Genomic DNA, 18,585 nt, shown 5'->3' on the forward strand with positions numbered 1-18,585 from the left:
AACCACAAAGTGACACTAAGTAATGTAGGTCTCCTTAAAAGTAATCGACATTAGAGGTATTATTCCCCCCCCCCCCGCCCCCTGCAATTTATAGATGAGTTAACTGAGACTAAGAAGCTTGCCAGTCAATCTTCACCCAGCTAGTGTTAGGCTGGTCCTCCTGACTACAGATCTCGTGCTTTTTCAATTACAGATAACATTGCCATGGGGGCAGCTAGGTAGCACAGTGGATAAAGCACTGGCCCTGGATTCAGGAGGACCTGAGTTCAAATCCAGCCTCAGATACTTGACACTTACTAGCTGTGTGACCCTGGGCAAGTCACTTAACCCTCATGACCCTGGGGGGGGGGGAACATTGCCATGATGATGATGCCTCTTCTCCAATTATGATGACAGAATGGCAAAAATAGGACTAAGACTCACACATTTCTTAGACCATCCACAAACATTCATTTAGTTGTTGGTAATTTTAGTTTAGAATATTTACCTATAAGTCATTTACTTAATGACTGACAACTTGACCACAGGAACTGGACCATATTCATGTTGATATTCCCATTGTAAATGAACCCAATAGAAATAAAGTTAGAGTTAAATGGAAGGACAGTTCACAGGTTCTTCTCAGAGCAACAAATCAAGGAATTACCAGATTTAGTTTTAAATTTACTGCAAAGAAATACTTTCTATTAAGAACTATATAAGATACTACAAACTAAGCCATTTCTTAGGTTTATTGGGTTATAAAATCATTCATTTAGAGATGGAAAATAACTTAGGGGTCATCTTCATTTTCTAAGTAAAGAAATGAGGCTCAATGAAGTTAAACTTGTCCAAGGTTCACATTGGTAGTAAATAGAAGGTTGAGTCAAACACAGAAATTAAGTGACATCAATGAAGGAGAAAATCAAGCAGAGAATGCCAAAGAAGACCTTTATTAACAACATTTATATGACACTTTACTATGCAAGGCATTGTGCTAAGTGATTTATAATTATGGTTTCAAAAATATTATCTTCAAAAATATGGTTTGAGAACAAGAAACGAAAGAAACCAAAGATTTTATAGGCTTATAGACTGAGAACTAGAAAGGATCTTAAGAGGTCATACTATCAAGAAATCTCACAGCTGAATGTTAGAAATTTTTCCAGGCAGAAGGTAACTGGATGTGGCTAACATAGCACATTGCTAAAAAAATGAAACTGACTAAATCTTAGCAGCTGGTTGCAGATATAACAATCATTTCATATTCAGTAACCAAATGACACTGGAAAAGTGCATGGAAGCTATTCCTCAGGCTGCAACTTAATACCAAATAGTGGTCTGCAAATAAGAAGCTGTATGTATATCCAGGAAGTGTGTGTCTAGAAAAGAAGATGGACAGGCTATGGAATGAGAATGTGAAACATCCACTGAACAGCAAAGAATGACTTCGGTGCTCCTGGAGAATAAAGCAAGACAAACGCCTCCAGGAAATATAGGAACAAGAAAGTCAAGGCTGAAAAAGCCAGCACAGGTTTTGCCAGAAGCAGTAGCTAAACTGATGAGATCATCAGTCTATCAAGGTATACTTCAAAGTTATCAGCATTAATAAAGCAAAATTTAGCTTCTGACCCTAAAAGTAATTTTTAACAAAACTTTAAAAGAATTTCCTAAGTTCTCTTACATATATATATATATATATATATATATATATATATAGAGAGAGAGAGAGAGAGAGAGAGAGAGAGAGAGAGAGAGAGAGAGAGAGAGAGAGAATTGGTGGTAGAGATACTTAGATGAAGATATTTAAATATTGTGTTGTTTTTGTTTTGCTTTTTCGATCTCAAGATCTAATATCTCACCCTAACAATAATTCCTGTTCCCAGTTGCCAAATGGATAAAAAAGCCATCCATGCCCAACTGGCAAAGGCAGCTGGACAGAATTGCTAAGGAAATGAAACTAAGGGAATTTACAGTGAGCCAAGCCTTAAAAGCACCACTCCAGAAAACAGTCATAGCTTTTCTCTTATCCCCTTTCTTCCCTCCAACCATTTCTGTATTCCTCTCTTCTCCTCCCCCAAATCACAATTCTACCTACTAGCATTACCTGCCCTGAAGATTAAACATTTTCCCTGTGGCCATATTAAACCAATCACTATTGCTTCACCTACACATGACAGAAAAAATTTTGAAGGATTAATAGTAGCTTCTAGAAAAGAAAGCATGATGAGGCAGCCAGTGATGGTGATGTGCTTCATTGCTGCTGGGCCTGAGTGCACCTGTGCCATAGAGCTTTCTAAGTCTGGGGGCAACAAAGGTGAGGTGGGGGATGGGGAGGATCCAGAAGGCTGAGAGTGTACGATCTCCTTCTGCTTCATTGCATTACTGAGAGTTTCCTGTCCCTCCTCGTTCCTCTAGGATATCAATCTCCTAGTTTACAGTTCCTATCAGGGCACCCTTTTGTGAAAAACAAAGCCTCATTTGTTAAGAAGTGTCACAGATCAGCATGTATCAGATGCAAGATTGAATGTCCCCCAAACACAAAGACATGCAAAGCAATGCCAGCAAACCAGCAATGGAGCTTTTGACCATGAGAAAACAGATGGTCTGGGTGGGAAAAAAAGACCAGTCTTTATGGAAAAGAAATTCTTCCAGCCAACCCTCCCTCCCCTCCCATTCTCTCCTTTCACTCCCTGGTCGTTCCAGGGCAACATTTGATATGCTGCAACATCATCTGACGTTTGTGTCCTTTTAATTAAACCAAGGGGTCTAGAATAGGGAAGTTTTTGTTTTCACAGGGAAAAAAAAACCAATTTCTAAAGATAATAGAATCTATTTTTCTCTAGGCTTGCAAAAGCCTTGTGTATAATTTGTCCTTTGCAAGAGCAATCAAAGATAACCTGTGTGCAATTGATTATGGACTTTGTATCCTTTTAATTACTTGTTTCTACACACTGGTTTAGTTACATGCTGAAAGTCGAGCCATGTGGAGCTGTCTCTAAACTGTAGTACTTGCTTTTGCTTACATGGTTAAATAATAAAGCTATTAGTGAGCTACCACTCTACCCAACAATCCTATCACTACTGGTCAGAATCTGCATCTTGTCTTCCTTTATTCCTCCAACAGGCTTTTAGATGTTTATATGGAAAAAGAAGGTTGAAGAACTGCAACATTTCTTGATAGAGGGGTGTGGGAAAACCATATGGGATCAGGAGGGTAAAAAGTCTCTCTTGTTTCCCAAAAGTAAAAAGGTCCCCTCTCTCTGGCTGAGAAGTAAAAGTTTGAATACAGAAAGATGTTTTTCGAGGAATAGCAAGTTGACATTCTCCTTTTGCCCTGCAAGCTGCACGCTAATCTTTTGCATTTTAACTGAATTCCCTTGACAAACCCAGCAGCCAAAGCCACAAATATATTTGTGTTTTCTAGTGTTTGAATACTAAGTATTGACAATGCTTTCAAATGGGTCTGTGTGATCCCGAAAATGGGGAAACAGTTTTGTTATTGTGTTCACATGAGCAGAGATTGTGAAAAGGGTCCTTAGGTGATAAGAAAATGGATGAAATACGAATAATACCTGTTAAATAAAACACCATTTAGTTACCTGCCACAGACTTATGCCCTGGGAAAAAACAAAAGCTGTAGCTGGGCAGGGCAGGGCAGGGCAGGGCAGGGCAGGGCAGGGCAGGGCAGGGCAGGGCAGGGCAGGGCAGGGCAGGGCAGGGCAGGGCAGGGCAGGGCAGGGAAGGGAAGGGAAGGGAAGGGAAGGGAAGGGAAGGGAAGGGAAGGGAAGGGAAGGGAAGGGAAGGGAAGGGAAGGGAAGGGAAGGGAAGGGAAGGGAAGGGAAGGGAAGGGAAGGGAAGGGAAGGGAAGGGAAGGGAAGGGAAGGGAAGGGAAAGCTAATTCTATCACCAAGTCCCTGGGATAGAGGTGCACACTAGGAAAATAATGGATGTGAAACTCTTTTTTAAAAACATGCAACAATGACAAAAAGTATAGCTTACACACCTTCTCCTACTCCTATGCTTCAAAAGCCCAAAGCCTGTCTCAACTTCCCTTGTCATAGGCTATACACTCCTATCAGAGAATGTGACTCTCCTCTTTCTTTATTGCAATTTTGGGTCTTTTGAGCACCTGCTATGTGATCATACTGCCATGAGCACCAAAAGGGATATAGCACAATGTGCTCTGTCTTTAAGGAATTCTAGTTAGGCACATGAAACAATGAAAAATACAAGATAGCATGTGTTTAATCCAATTATGTGATTGTTTAGTCATTTTCCAATCATGTCTAACTCTTTGTGACCCCTTTTGGGGATTGCTTAGCAAAGACACTAAAGTGAGTGGTTTGCCAATTCCTTCTCCAGCTCATTTTACAGATGAGGAAACTGAAGCCAACAAGGGTTAAATGACCTCCCCAGGGTCACGTATCTAGTAAGTATCTGAGACTAGATTTGAACATAGAAAGATTGGTCTTCCTAAGTCCAGGCCAGGCACTCTATCCATCAGGCCACCTGGCTACCCCTAAATCATGTGGTAAATATTGTAAATAGTGTGGGAGTTCAGAAAAAAAAGAGAGAGGGCTGAAGCCATGAGATAGGCACAGATAGGACTTAAGTTTAGTCTTCAAGGATGGATAATAGTAATGGTTGTCATTGTTGTCGTTGTTTTTGTTGTTGTTTTCAAATACCAGACCTATGATTTGGGGGTAGAGAGCTCCAGGTAACTTTCTCTACCAAACCATAGTGGTACCTTCTCTGCAATTTATAATCTCAGAAAGCTGATATCGTCACTATGTGCCAAATTGAGAGTCCACATCAAGTCATTCTGACTCTAAGGTCTGTTCTCCATCCATTATGCCACCATCTCTCAATAATGATGATAGCTGACGTTTCTTAAGCTATCCATGCTATTACCCAGCTCATCATTATATGTCATTCTTCTTCACTTAATCTATATTTCAGCCCAAGTAGCCTATTTTCTCTTCCTGGTTCACAACCTTCCATCCCCCATATCCAAGCCTTAGCAAAGGTTCTCCCAATGTCTGGAATACATTCCCTCACTTCTACCCTGTGGAATTTCTGACTGCCTTCACAGTTCAGTTCAAGTGCCACTTCCTACATGAAGTTTTTCATGATCTCTCCTTTCTTCGTATGTCTTTTATGCTTCTAAAATTAAACACATTTCTTTTGCCTATTCAAAGTATGCTGGTTTAGGACAGGATATTTCATTTTTGTCTTCTTATTCCCAGCATCTAACATATTACTTGATATATAGTGAATGCTTAACAAATGCTTATTGATTAAGTGAAGTACATTATAAACATGATTTCTTTTGCTCCTCACAGCAAGACTGTAATATTATTATCATCATTTTACAGAAGGGGGAACTATTGTTGTTGTTCTTCCTTTGATTTGAAAAGAACCAATGACATCACAAAGTGACCTCTTGACTAATGCATGAATTGGATTTCAGTGAGACAGAGTTGCACAAAGTCATCAGTCTCACTCTTTCTTCCAGAGTCATCAAAGTCCAGTATCAAGATAACTGATGATGGTCCAGGATGCAATGGATAATCTTGGAGTCTTCAATGTCTGGCCAAGCTCTAAGTAATCCACATAGTCACTTTCAGCTGCCTTCATGATTGTTGGAACAAATTGTTCTCATCCACCCATTCTTCCAAGAAAAGTCTTCACATTCTTGGGGAAGGCATCCCCCTAACTCACCAACAGGTTTGGGGACTATCAGTTCCCCTCAGTCTGGTCTACCTCTGTGCTGAGATGGTTTTACTGGGGTGTGGCCGCTGCACATGCTACAGCTTCTTAGAGCCACAAGTGAGAGTTTGATGATGAGAAGGCAACAAAGGTGGATGAGTAGCTCTAAGAGGCCACATAGAGGTGCTGGTCTTCCTTAAATACCCCATAGACCCCAGGAAGAGCTAAGGTTAAAGGGGAACTAAGGTTAAATGACTTCCCTACTGTCACACAGTGTCTGAGACAGATTTTAAACCCAGGTCTTCCTTACTCCAAATTCAGTATGAAAGGGAAAAAAAAGGACGGATAGAAGGAAGGAAGGAAGGAAGGAAGGAAGGAAGGAAGGAAGGAAGGAAGGAAGGAAGGAAGGAAGGAAGGAAGGAAGGAAAGAAGGCCTTTACTCCATTACTAACTGTGTCTTGTCAGAATACGTTGCCAGTAGACAAGCTACTACACCAAATCGACTAGTTGGTAGCCAAGCCAGCTTTCATCTGCTGCCATGCCCTTGGGTTAACTTTTATTGTCAGAACTTCTCTAGCTTGGACCAGCTGTTCACACAGCTTTGGGGAACTGGAGAAACTGGAGCACTTGGCTAATTTTCATAACAGCCCACCCTGACAGCTGTTAACTCCTCCTCCTCTTTGGTGTTAGGATCAGTAAACTATGCAGTCAGACTCAGTGCTGAGCCTGTGCAAAATTATAATACAAATGAAGCTTGTTTTCAAGATCCTCTATTCTCTACTTTACTCCTCTCCCTTTTCTAAAGTCTACTCTGCTCAAGGGACCATTATGCCACTCTCCCCTTCAGACCTCCCTCACTTAAATCCAATTCAGTGCAAGTCATGACATCACCTGATGTCATGGTTCTCTTCAAGAACAAAGGACAAAAAACAACAACAACATCCCCCCCCCTTCAAAATATTCTCCAATTCAGCCATCATATAGACTCTAGAACTTGTTTACTTATTGGTAAAAAATTTAACCTGCATGTGGTCCCCTCCTTCAATATTTGGGGAACAAATAAAAAAAGGTAGATGATAGCTAGCAAACTAATTTGATAAACTAGTAATTAATGCTGATGGTTTACCTCTCTCCCTCTACTTCTATCTCCTTTGCCTCCCCCAAACACAAGTTGCATTTTCTCAGAAGCCTTTTCAAAGACAGTATTTAACCACCACCCCCTCCTTGGCCTCAGTTGCCTCATTTACAAAGTGGAGGGAGGGAAGAGGTTAAGTGATTAGATTGCTTTTGAGATCCCTTCTAGCTCTAAACCTATGGTCCTGTGATCCAATAATCCTCTGAATGCTTAATGCCTATCCCCGCTTCAAGGCCATAATATTGCTCCTTCCTTAAGCACTCTAATCACTCAGTTTCTCAACTTTTTCCCCTTTCATGAGCTACTCATTCACCCCACCTCAGCCACACAGAAAGAAGGTCATGCTCTTGATCTATGAACCACAAATGTATCATCTCTATGTTCAAGAGTTCTGAAGTCCCCACACCCAAACATTGGCTCGTTCACACTCTCTCTCTCTCTCTCTCTCTCTCTCTCTCTCTCTCTCTCTCTCTCTCTCTCTCTCAACACCTTCATCTCTAATTCCTTGACCTCTCTCTTCTCCTCATACTGATCCTTTGGTGAATAATTCAACTCCATACATTCCTCTGTCAAATTCTTAACCCCTTTATCATGTTGTCAATTACACTCAGTCAAGCATCAGCCATGGATCATTCCCACCATTTGCCACCTTCACTCCTATACATATGCTGCTGAACAAAGATGGAGAAAATCACACAATCATTTTGTCTGGGTCCACTACAAATTTAGAGTGCATAATTTTTTTGCAGGGCAATGAGGGTTAAGTGACTTGCCCAGGGTCACACAGCAAGTAAGTGACAAGTGTCTGAGGCCAGATTTGAACTCAGGTCCTCCTGAATCCAGTGCCAATGCTTTATCCACTGTGCCACCTAGCTGCCCTACACTGCATAATCTCAACTGAGGTCACATTGCTGATAAGTAAGCCTATCAATTCCATCTTAATTCTCCACCATGGCTCTACCAAACCTTTTCATTCCTTCTTAAGTCTCCCTTCCTGCAGCTGAGAACCTTGACTCATATTTTATGGGAAAAAAAGTGAACCTTTCACTATGAGCTCTTTCTTCCCTCTTCCTTGTCTCCTGTTAGTCAGATGTTTTCTGCCATTATATCCTCCTTCACCCCTGTTTTAGATGATAAAGTGGCCTTACTCCCTTCCAAGTCCAACCATTCTACATGTTAAAGTGATCCCATTCCATGCCATCTCCAATACATTCCTCCCTCTGTCATGCCTACTCTTCATTTATTTTCAATTTATCCTTTTCTACTGGCTAATTCCCCATGGACTACAAACAGGCCCTGATCTCTCCCATCCTGAAAAATACTCCCACTTAATCATTCCATCCCTGCTAATTATCATCCTATATCTCTTCTGCCCTTTGTAATTAAACTCCTCAAAAAGATCATCTATAAGTACCTCCATTTTCTTTCCTTTTACACTCTTCTTAACCCCCTGACAATCTGATTTCCAACATCATTCCACAGAAGCTGCTCTCTCCAAAGTTACTAGTGATCTCTTAGTTGCTAAATCTAATGGCTTTTTCTCAATCCTCATTCTCCTTGACCTCTCTGGGGCCTTTGACACTGTTGACCACTCTCAGCCTTGATACTCTCTTCCCCCTAGGTTTTTGGGTCATCACTCTGTCCTGAATCTCATCCCACCTATCTGAATACTCCTCTGTCTCTTTCACTGGATCTCCTTCCAGATCATGCCCTCTAACTGTAGGTGTCTCTCAGGACTCCATCTTGATCCCTCTTCTTTACTCCCTTTATACTTCACTGGGTGATCTTACTAGCTCCCATGGATTTAATTACTATCTCTATGTTGATGATTCTCCAATCTATTCATACTGCCCCAAACCTTCTACTGACCTCCAGTCTCTCATCTCCAATTGCCTTTCAGACATCTCAAACTAGATGTCCAGTAGACATCTTAAGTTTAGTATGTCCAAAATAAAACTCATTATCTTTCCCCCTAAACCCATGCCAACCTTCTAATTTCCCATCCTCAAAGCTCCTGAGGTTCAGAACCTAGAAGTTATTCGGGACCCCTCATTATCTCTCCCCTCCCATAACTAATTTGTTACTAAGGCCTCTTGATTTTACCTTCACAATATCTCTCAAATACATTCTTTTCTCTCTTCTGATGCTGTCACCACTTTAGTGCAGGCCCTTATTATCTCATGCCTAGAATATTGCAATTGCTTACTGATGAGTCTACCTACTTCAAGTCTCTCCCCACTCCAATCAATCCTCCATTCCTCCACTCATGTGATTTTCCTAAAAGGCAGTTCCAATCATATCACCTCCCAACCCGTACTCAATACAAATTGCAGTGGCTTCCTATTGCTGCCAGGAGAAAACAAAAAATGCTCTGTTTCATATCCAAAGCTTTTCATGACCTAGCCCCTTCCCACCTTACCAATCATCTTATATTTTATTCAATGACATGTACTCTTTTTTTCCTTAATTTTTTTTCTTTTCTTGAAGCTTTCTTATGCAAAATGACCAATATGGTATTGTTTTACATAACTGCACATGTATAACCTATATCTAGTTATTTACCACCTCAGGGAGGAAGGGAAGGAGGGATAGAATTTGGAACTCAAAACTTTAAATAAAAATGTTTATTATTATTTTAACAAAAAGAATTAATCCTGCCTCTTCATAATGAGCACCCCATCTTGTCATTGGGCCAATCAAAATACTTAAGGAGAAACTAAGGTGGCATTAATTCCACCTCCCCATGATTTTCTGATTCAATCAAAATATCTTTTCCCTTATGTGGAAGACTTCCATGACATGTACTCTTCAATCTAGTAATACTGGCCTACTGGCTGTTCCATGAACAAGACACTGCATTTCTTGATTCTTGACATTTCTTCTTTCTCTCCTCCATGCTTGGAAAGCTCCTTTCTTCTATACTGCCTACTGACCTTCCTGGCTTCATTTAAGTCTCAAGTAAAATCTTATTTTTTACTGGAAGTTTTCTTCAACTCTTCTTAATTCTAGTACCTTCCTTCTGTTATTTCCCATTTATTGTGTATATACCTTGCTTTGTCTGTATTTGTTGGCATGTTGTCTCCCCCATTAGATTGTAAGCTCCTTAAGGGCAGAGATTATTTTTACATGTATCCTCAGCACTTAGCACAGTACCTGGCACACAGGGGGAGCCTAATAAATGTTGACTGATTGGTTGATAGCATCTCCAGAATTGAGAGGCTAAGTGTCTTGCCCATGGTCACATACTTCATACTTGTGAGAAAGTGAGAACTTGGACCCAAGTTTGACTTTAGGGTCAGAAAGTTTAGAGTCAGGCCAGTTCATGATCCACTTTGCCACACTGTATCCCTATTTATTTGTAATATATTTAATATTTACTTACCTCTGTTTTTGTTCTATTTCCCAAGGAGAATGTGACCTCCTTTATTTTTGCTTTTATATCTCTAGTGCCTATCAGAGTATCTTGTACACAGTGGACCCTTGAATCCTTATTGAATAAATGAAAGGATGAATCTCAAAGAGGGACTCTAATTATAGTAATTTCAAGACTTATAGCAAGCTTGCAAGAATTTTGGTGGGCTTCTCAATGTCTCTCAAATCACTCTATAAAAATGAAGTCTCTCTGTGTGTCTCCAGAAAGAGAAAGGGTTTCAACTTAGGATCCTGGTTATCTAGTGCTATTCCTGTTTTTTCCTGTTTTTTTCTATTTAGAATTTTATTACTCCCCAATTACATGTAAAAACAATTTTAATGTCCATTTTGAAAACTTTGTATTTCAAATTCTCTTCTTCCCTCCCTTCACACCCCCTTTTAAGAATGCAAGCAATTCAATATAAGCTATACATGCATAGTCATGGAAAAAATTTCCACATTAGGTTGAGAAAGAAAACAGACAAAAAATTAAGAAAAAGGTAATAAAATATGCTTCAATCTCTACTCAGACACCATCAGTTCTTTCTCTAGAGATGAACTGCATTTTTCATAAGTCCTTCAGAGTTATCTTGGATCATTGTATTGCTGAAAATAGCTAAGTCATTCACAGCTAATCATCTTACAATATTGCTGTTACTTTGTACACATTACATTTCACTTTGCATCAGCTCATGTAAGTCTTTCCAGGTTTTTCTGATAGCATCCTGCTCATCATTTCTTATAGCACAATAGTGTCCTATCCTAATCTCATCCCACAGTTTGTTCATCCATTTCCCAATTGATGGGAATGTCCTCAATTTCGAATTCAACTTTTTGGTTGTTGTTTTTTTTAATCCCTTTTTGTATACTCTCCTAGTAGCGGTATTACTAGACCAACGACTATGCATGATTTTATAACCCTTTAGCCATAGTTTCAAATTTTTCTACAGTGCTATTCCCCTTTGTCCTCCCACCTCATTCCATTCCCACCATAGTATGGTCTATTAATTGTTAGCAAGCACTCATTCCAAATACATTGAAAATGAGTTTATTTTATCTAGAAACAAAATCCATTGTAAAAATAAAGATAGTAGATAACTGTGATTTAAGAAGAAGCATGCCAGTTTATTGGCAATGGCGCAAGGGAGAAAGAAAGCGTGGAAGGGAATTAATTCACCAGGTCCCAGGGCAACAGCAAATTATCTCCAAACAGAGCAGTACTTAAGCAGTGAGTCAAGTGGAGTTCCAACTATTCACTATTAAAGGCCATTGCTGCCCACATACTGGGCCTCCAGTATTCCTGGGCTTGCTCCTTCCTATATATTTTCCTCTTTCCATGATTTTCAGTCCTTCCTTCTACAACACTACACTTCCTATCATCCCCATTGCCAAAAGGGGTTACATAAGCAACTACCTTCTCCTATGTATAGGTTCGATCCTAATAAGAATGCTATTTTATGAGCTTCCCTTTCTTTTTTATAGGCACTAAATTCTCTTTCTCTCTCCCTCAGAAGTTGAGGAACAGCTGTTTCTGCCACCTAGGATAAGATTACAATAAATAAAGTCCAAATAAGGAAAGGTCAGTACTAATGAAAACCAAATGGCCAACTCTTCATCTCCATATTTTTTCAACCATATAGCAAAAAGAAAACCTTGAATATTTTTCTTAAGCTGTTAGAAATGGCATCCTCCCCTTAATTGTAATAATTAATGTTACATTGTGTTTTGGTCTTTGCTCTCTTGATGTTTCAGACTTTCTCCCTATTGTGGCATTCTCCACTTTTTCTTTGCCCTTTATTTCTATCCACATCAGAAGCTAAAAGGGAGAAAGAGGATACACAAGACTAGGCCTACACATTAGGACAGATCATCGAGAATTTACTGCAGAGTTTCTTTTGTGTTTCTTTGGGCAAAACTCCTAGCTGGTTAAAAGGAGTTTATAGATTTTGTTTTCTTTTTTGAAGGTAATAAAACACAAAGTTAGAAGACCTAGTAATTAAAAATTTCTTTTTCCTCTTGAACTGAAATAAGCGCTGTCCAGCTATAAAAAGTGCCAAAGTAGCACCCAATGATTTCATTTCCAGGAGAAAGTGGTTTATGATATAGTTGCAGATTATGCCTATTCGTGAGGAGGGATTTTTAAAGGACCTGCTTGCTTGTCATTCTCTCTCCTTTAAACTGTAAAAATTCTCTTGATAACTTTCCCGGTGCTTGTAGATCTCTCCAAGAGGGAATAGGACAATGGGGAATTATTCAGAAACCTGAGTATAGCTGTAGAGTTCTGTTCAACAACCAAGAAAAGCTAGAGTGATATGGGAGTGTTCAGGTCAAGGAGGAAGGAATCCTTTTCACCCTTAATAAATAAGCTCCTTTTCTCTACCTCAACCAAGAAGTACTGGTTCTCCGAAAGAAAAAAAAAATTCTTGTTTTAATCACAATGCTATCTTACTTGAACACCAAGTGGTCAGGAACCAACTAAAGCTTTTTTAGATGAATTGTAAAGATGGGCAATTTTATTAGCTGACCTTAAGCTTTATTTGGTCCTTGGGAAATTTGCAAGTTCTGTTCCCCAATCTGAAACCTTACAGTTGCAAGCAGAGGAATTTCTCTGGGCTAGGAAGATGAAACCACTTGAGCCCTACCTTATGATACATTGAAGATATGGGGAGGGGTAGACCAATGTGATGGTACCCTGAAAAAGAAATGGTGATAATTTCTGTTGAGTAAATTGGGGGTAGTATGACAAAGGAACTGAAGCTTCACTATGTCACAATAGTTGTGACAATGGGCCCCAAAGCAGAATTACAAACCCTAAACTCCCATTATTATGAGGGTTCTTTGAAGGGTCTGCCCTCCCTCTATAATACAAAACCTTAAGGGAAATGCAAAGATTCTTTATCTCTGTCTCTATCCATCACGGTTTCACACACACACACACACACACACACACACACACACACACACACACACACACGCTCGCACGCGTGCACACAGAGAGAGAGAGAGAGAGAGAGAGAGAGAGAGAGAGAAAGAGAAATCCATGTTTCTTGAGGTCCTATCAACTACCAGAGAAATGGAAAACAAGGTACTTCATGAAATGCATGGCCCAGCACCACAAGGAGAAATAAGATTTCACCTGATTGACTCTATCAATTCCCCCCTTTTGAAATGCATTTATTACTTTAGTATTCTGAGGTCAAGAAAAGAGATCATTTTAGTATGGGGGTGCAGAAAAATGAGAGGTGTTATTAAAAATGCAAGAAAAGATATGTAACAGATAAAAGGAAAAAACAGGACAAGAGGATGTGTGAAGTGTTTCCTCTCCTCCTATTTGCCACATAACCTTCAGCAAAATGATATTCTCCTTCCTGGCTAAGAAAATCGCTGTACCACCTGTTTTCTAGATAGGGATGGAGATATACTTTACATTCTTAGCAACCACATCATAAAGGGTACTTAAGCCCTTTGAAGATATCCTCAGTAAATATGAGAGTAGACCACCATTGTTGACCAGTCTTCACAGACATACTTAACCTAGTCTTTAAAAAAAATTCAATATATTCTTCAACCAATTCAGCTTTAAAGTTACTACAGTTGGGCTCAATGAGCAGGGCTAACCTGTAAAACCTCTCTATTGATCATTCTCTTCCCCAATTCCACATTATGTGGAAAAGAGTAGATTTAAGGGGATGGGAATCCCATGAGATAGACAGGAAATTAACATTTATATAGCACCTACTCTGTTCCAGCCTCTCTGCTAAGCTCTTTATAAATATGACACCATTTGATAGACAAGCAAAGAGGAGAAGAGAATAGGATGTTGGCCAGAAGTAATGCTAAAGAAGTATTAATAGTTTTACTATCTCAGATTAAACCTTATCACACACATAGTTTGGGAGATTTCTACTCTCTTTCAGTTTAGGAGCAGTCAATGGTGGCTGGTTCACCGTTATAGAATCTTAAGGCTTGGAGCCACATGGGATTACAGAAATCAATTTTAACATCCTCATTGTACAAATGAAGAAAGTGAGGCAGAGTGAGGAAGTAGTTTGCTGAAGGTCATACAAGTAGTAAATAGCAGAACCAGGATTCAAACCTGACTCAAATTCAATTATTTATTATGTAGTTATTTATTATGTAGGTCATGCCCAATATGCCCAATATAATACCCAGTACTTTCTGCTTCTGGTGATACTGATCACTTTATAGCATAAAAGAATTAATTGTAACATACCTACAAACAAGCACTTATTAAGTGCCTATTATGTGCCAGGCACTGAGTGTACAGATACTCACTCTCCAGAAAAATTCTGGTCTGCTATGACACAAATCTCTGGCCCTTCCTCTTCCTTTCATATTCTTGTGATACTATACATCATGGAGGACAGCTGGTTGGTGAAAGGGATAGAGTGCTAGCTCTGGAGTCAGGAGGATTTGAGTTCAAATCTGGCCTCAGACACTTACTAGATGTGCGACCCTGGGCAAGTCACTTAACTCTGTTTACCTTTTCTTTATCTGTAAAATAAATCGGAAAAAGAAATGGCATACTACTCCCAAAATCCCAAATGGGGTCATGAAGAGTTGGACGCAACTGAAAAAATGACTGAATACATTGTGGGATTCAGAGGTGATCAGCAAACTATTTATGAGACTGTGGCTTACCTATAGAAGTAGATTACCTATTTTCTTTTGATGACAGTCACATAAGACAATTTACTATATCCTTCCTTTAAGCAATATATTGTCTGTCCAGCCTTTCTCCAGCTTTGCTTTTCATACTTAGCAATAGGATTAAAAATGTAAGAAAGAGGGAAGGAACATAAAAAATTAAAATGGAGTTCACCTGTATTGAAGACACAATGAGAGAATGTATGAAGCATTTATTAAACATTTACTGTATGCAAGGCATCATGCAAAGTACTGGAAATACAAATAGAAAAGTAGGTAGATCATGATCTTAAGGACTCACATTCTAATGGAGAAGTGGAAGGTTTCAAATTCAAGTCAAAAGGAAAAGTCCCATAGTTCTTAGGGTATAGCAGCAAAACAAGTGTTAATGACTTTTCTTTATTGTTGTTTCTACTGTGATAATAACTGACATTTATATATTATACAAAACTCTTTCCTCAAAAAAGCCCTCTAAATTATACCAGTATTACAGTTATTCCAATTTTACAAATGTAGAAATTGAAGATGAGAGATATGTCCACCCAGTTAATTAAAGTCACAACTTGGATTTAAACTAAAGTCAGAGGATCATAAGATTTAGCATTGTAAAGTACATTACATATAATTAAGTCTAACTTTCATATTACAGATAAGGAAACTGAGGCATTACTGATTCACTGAAGGCCACACTGATGGTAAGCAGTGGAGCCGATACTCAAACACTGATCCTCTGACTTCTTACTCAGGGTTATTTCTGTTGTACAACAGTGATACCAGCTCTATGCCCAATATTCTTTTCATTATATAACCCTGCTTTTGAAATATACAGTTATCTGTGTGTGTGTGTGTGTGTGTGTGTGTGTGTGTGAGACAGACCATCCATTTCACTCTTTAGAGGATATGCAATTCATTTGACCTGGGAACTTTTTAAAAATCCCAATGAGTCAATCTTTATATCTTATTTTAGAGTGTGTAGAGTTCTCATTTTCTTAATGCTAAATCAAAACTGATTATATAGTTTCCATAGATTATAAGAATCATGTAGAGAATGGGTTCAATTTTCAGACCATCCAAATAACAGGAAGTGACCATATTATCTTCATGTGGCTCACCAAACAAACTGACCAAACGCTTCAAATTCTCTGTCTTCCGCTGAATAGATTATTTCTCCATCACTTTTCAATGGCCATACGACTCTAGAACATGAAAGAAAATAGCTTCAAATCAGGGGAAGTAGGATAGATCAAAGGAAAGACAATTACTTTAGTCTGCTGAAGACTTTTGTAGATGAAATAATTTTTCTTCCAAAGCCTCCTGAATCAAACAACTGGTGTGCAACATGTGCTGAAAATAGAGGAGTAGTACAGATGCTCTGAGATGGGACACAGGTGTTTTCACTGATACTCACCAGCCAGGCTGCCAGGAAGGCAACTTCTTTTGTGAATACTCTGCAGCTGTTTCACTGGAAAACTGGAGGGAGCAGGACCACCCACTGCTAATAAAAGATTCTATTCTATTCTTACTGCCTCTGAACCAGTCACAGACTCTCTAGGCTAAATAAAGATGGGCCTCCTCTGCCTTTCTATTAAGGCTTAGAAGTTCTTTGAGAAAGTAAAAAGCTCAGTAATGGGCCCTTTACTTTGTGCGAGATCTTGCTGAGAATACTGCTAGCAACAGAGAAAACTCTGGGCCCTCGATGTGAATGAGCTAGAAAGCTTTGAAAGTACCACTCCGAGCACTTCGATAGCTCCCACCCTTAGTCCCTTGTACCAATATGCTTTTTGTTTTGGGACTTGTCTTTCATTTATCTGTCCAGGCTTAATCTACCTACTCTAGTCATCTAAGAAAAGTCTGGTTATATTCTGGCCTTTATAGGCTTAGAAATGCTGTTGTTCAGTCAGCACTGCTGTGCCAAAGATTGGGTGAGCCATAGAGAGGTGGCAACTCCATGAGAATGCCAGAAACAGTGTGGACAACATGGCAGTCCAGAGTCAAGCTTGGCCATTATTCTGGTTCTCACACCAATTTACTTGGTTATCTTGGTAAACTTCCTATAACCTCTCAGTGAACTCCAGTTTCCTCCTCTGAAAATGAAGATAATAACACCTGCACAACCAACTTCACAAGATTGTTGTTAGGATCAAATGAGATAATATATATGAGAGTGTCTAGAGGAGGGAGGGGGCAGGAAGAATAAATAAAAAGGGCTATACAAATATAAGGTCATGCAAGGATCGTCTTTACATCAGGATTTTCACACACACACATATACACACAAAGGGGTTATGTCTAACATTTCCCATTTTAAAAAAAATTCTCAACTTAGTAATGATCAATAAAACAAACATCAAGACAAATGATAAAAATTTTAAAGTTCATGAAGCCATAACCTTCTCTTATATACATATTTTTTATTAAGTGAGGCAATTGGGGTTAAGTGACTTGCCCAGGGTCACACAGCTAGTAAGTGTTAAGTGTCTGAGGCCAGATTTGAACTCAGGTACTCCTGACTCCAGGGCTGGTGCTCTATCCACTGTGCCACCTAGCTGCCCCTCTTATATACATTTTTGAAAGGATATATTAACTTGAACAAGATAGTAACAACAATGTCCTGTTTTGCTTTGGTTTTTTTCTCTCTCTGAACTTTTCCTTGCATTCACATTTCCAGATTTTGTTATTATTGTCATTAATATTATTTGAATAGTTGACCTGAGAACAAACACTATCTTTTCAATGTCTATTTCTTTCCACTGAATCATTGTTTTTACATATTTCTTTCTATTCATTTTTTTTCATTTCTTTATGGCATGGTGTAGTGACTATAGAAGACACCATACCTGAAAATCAGAAAGGTAGATTCAAGCCTTACTCTGACACCTATTGGCTATATAACACTGGGGAAGTCACTTAGTCCACCTCTGAGTGCTCCAGGAAACATTCCAAGGCTCTAAGTTATAGAATAGTTTCTGATCTCCATTTAGAGCAGTTCCTTAAAGTACTGAATTCACCTAGCATAGGACCTTGAACATACTGGACACTAATAAATGTTTGCTGATTGATGGATTGATTGATTGATTGATAGGTCCAATAAAAATTAAATTTCATATACGACAATTTGTTTAGCTATTTCCCCAACTATTTGGGCACATAGATTGTTCCATTAAAATATTACAAATGATGTTGAAATTATCATTTTCTGTAGATAAGCCCTGGATGACAATAATATCCTAACAGTAAGATCACTGGGACAGAGGATATGAAGAGGTGGTTTTTTATTATTATTATTATACAGTTCCATACTGTTTTCCAGAAAGACTGAGCCAATCCATAGTCCTACCAGTAGTATAAGCTTGTATGTTCCTACTTAAGTCAACCAGAATTAAATTTAGTCATTTCAAATAATATTTCCCAACTTAATTTATATAAGGTTGTTTCTCTGGGGGGAGTTTAAATTTTTATTTGTATGATGACTAGAGAGTATGAACAATTTTTCAAGTGCTTCAAGTTCTCAAACTCAAAGTAACTTTGATCTCCATGTGGTTGTTCCCTCTGCTGTTGTAAGCAGTGAACAATAAATCCATGCCTGTCTTTCCTGAGCGGCTCTCATCCATGTGTACCCCTTAGTTTGTCAAAGGGGGCCCAATTGCTTTCTATTGACATCAAGTAGATACCAGTATAGA

General features: G+C 39.0%; 1 pseudogene; it reads left to right on the forward strand.

Moving 5' to 3' along the window:
- Nucleotides 1-1,423: 1,423 nt before the first annotated feature.
- The window catches only part of LOC122750427, a 120,460-nt pseudogene continuing 103,298 nt past the window's right edge, over nt 1,424-18,585 (forward strand).

Source organism: Dromiciops gliroides, chromosome 1 (genome assembly GCF_019393635.1).
Source record: "Dromiciops gliroides isolate mDroGli1 chromosome 1, mDroGli1.pri, whole genome shotgun sequence".
Classification (NCBI taxonomy): domain Eukaryota; kingdom Metazoa; phylum Chordata; class Mammalia; order Microbiotheria; family Microbiotheriidae; genus Dromiciops; species Dromiciops gliroides.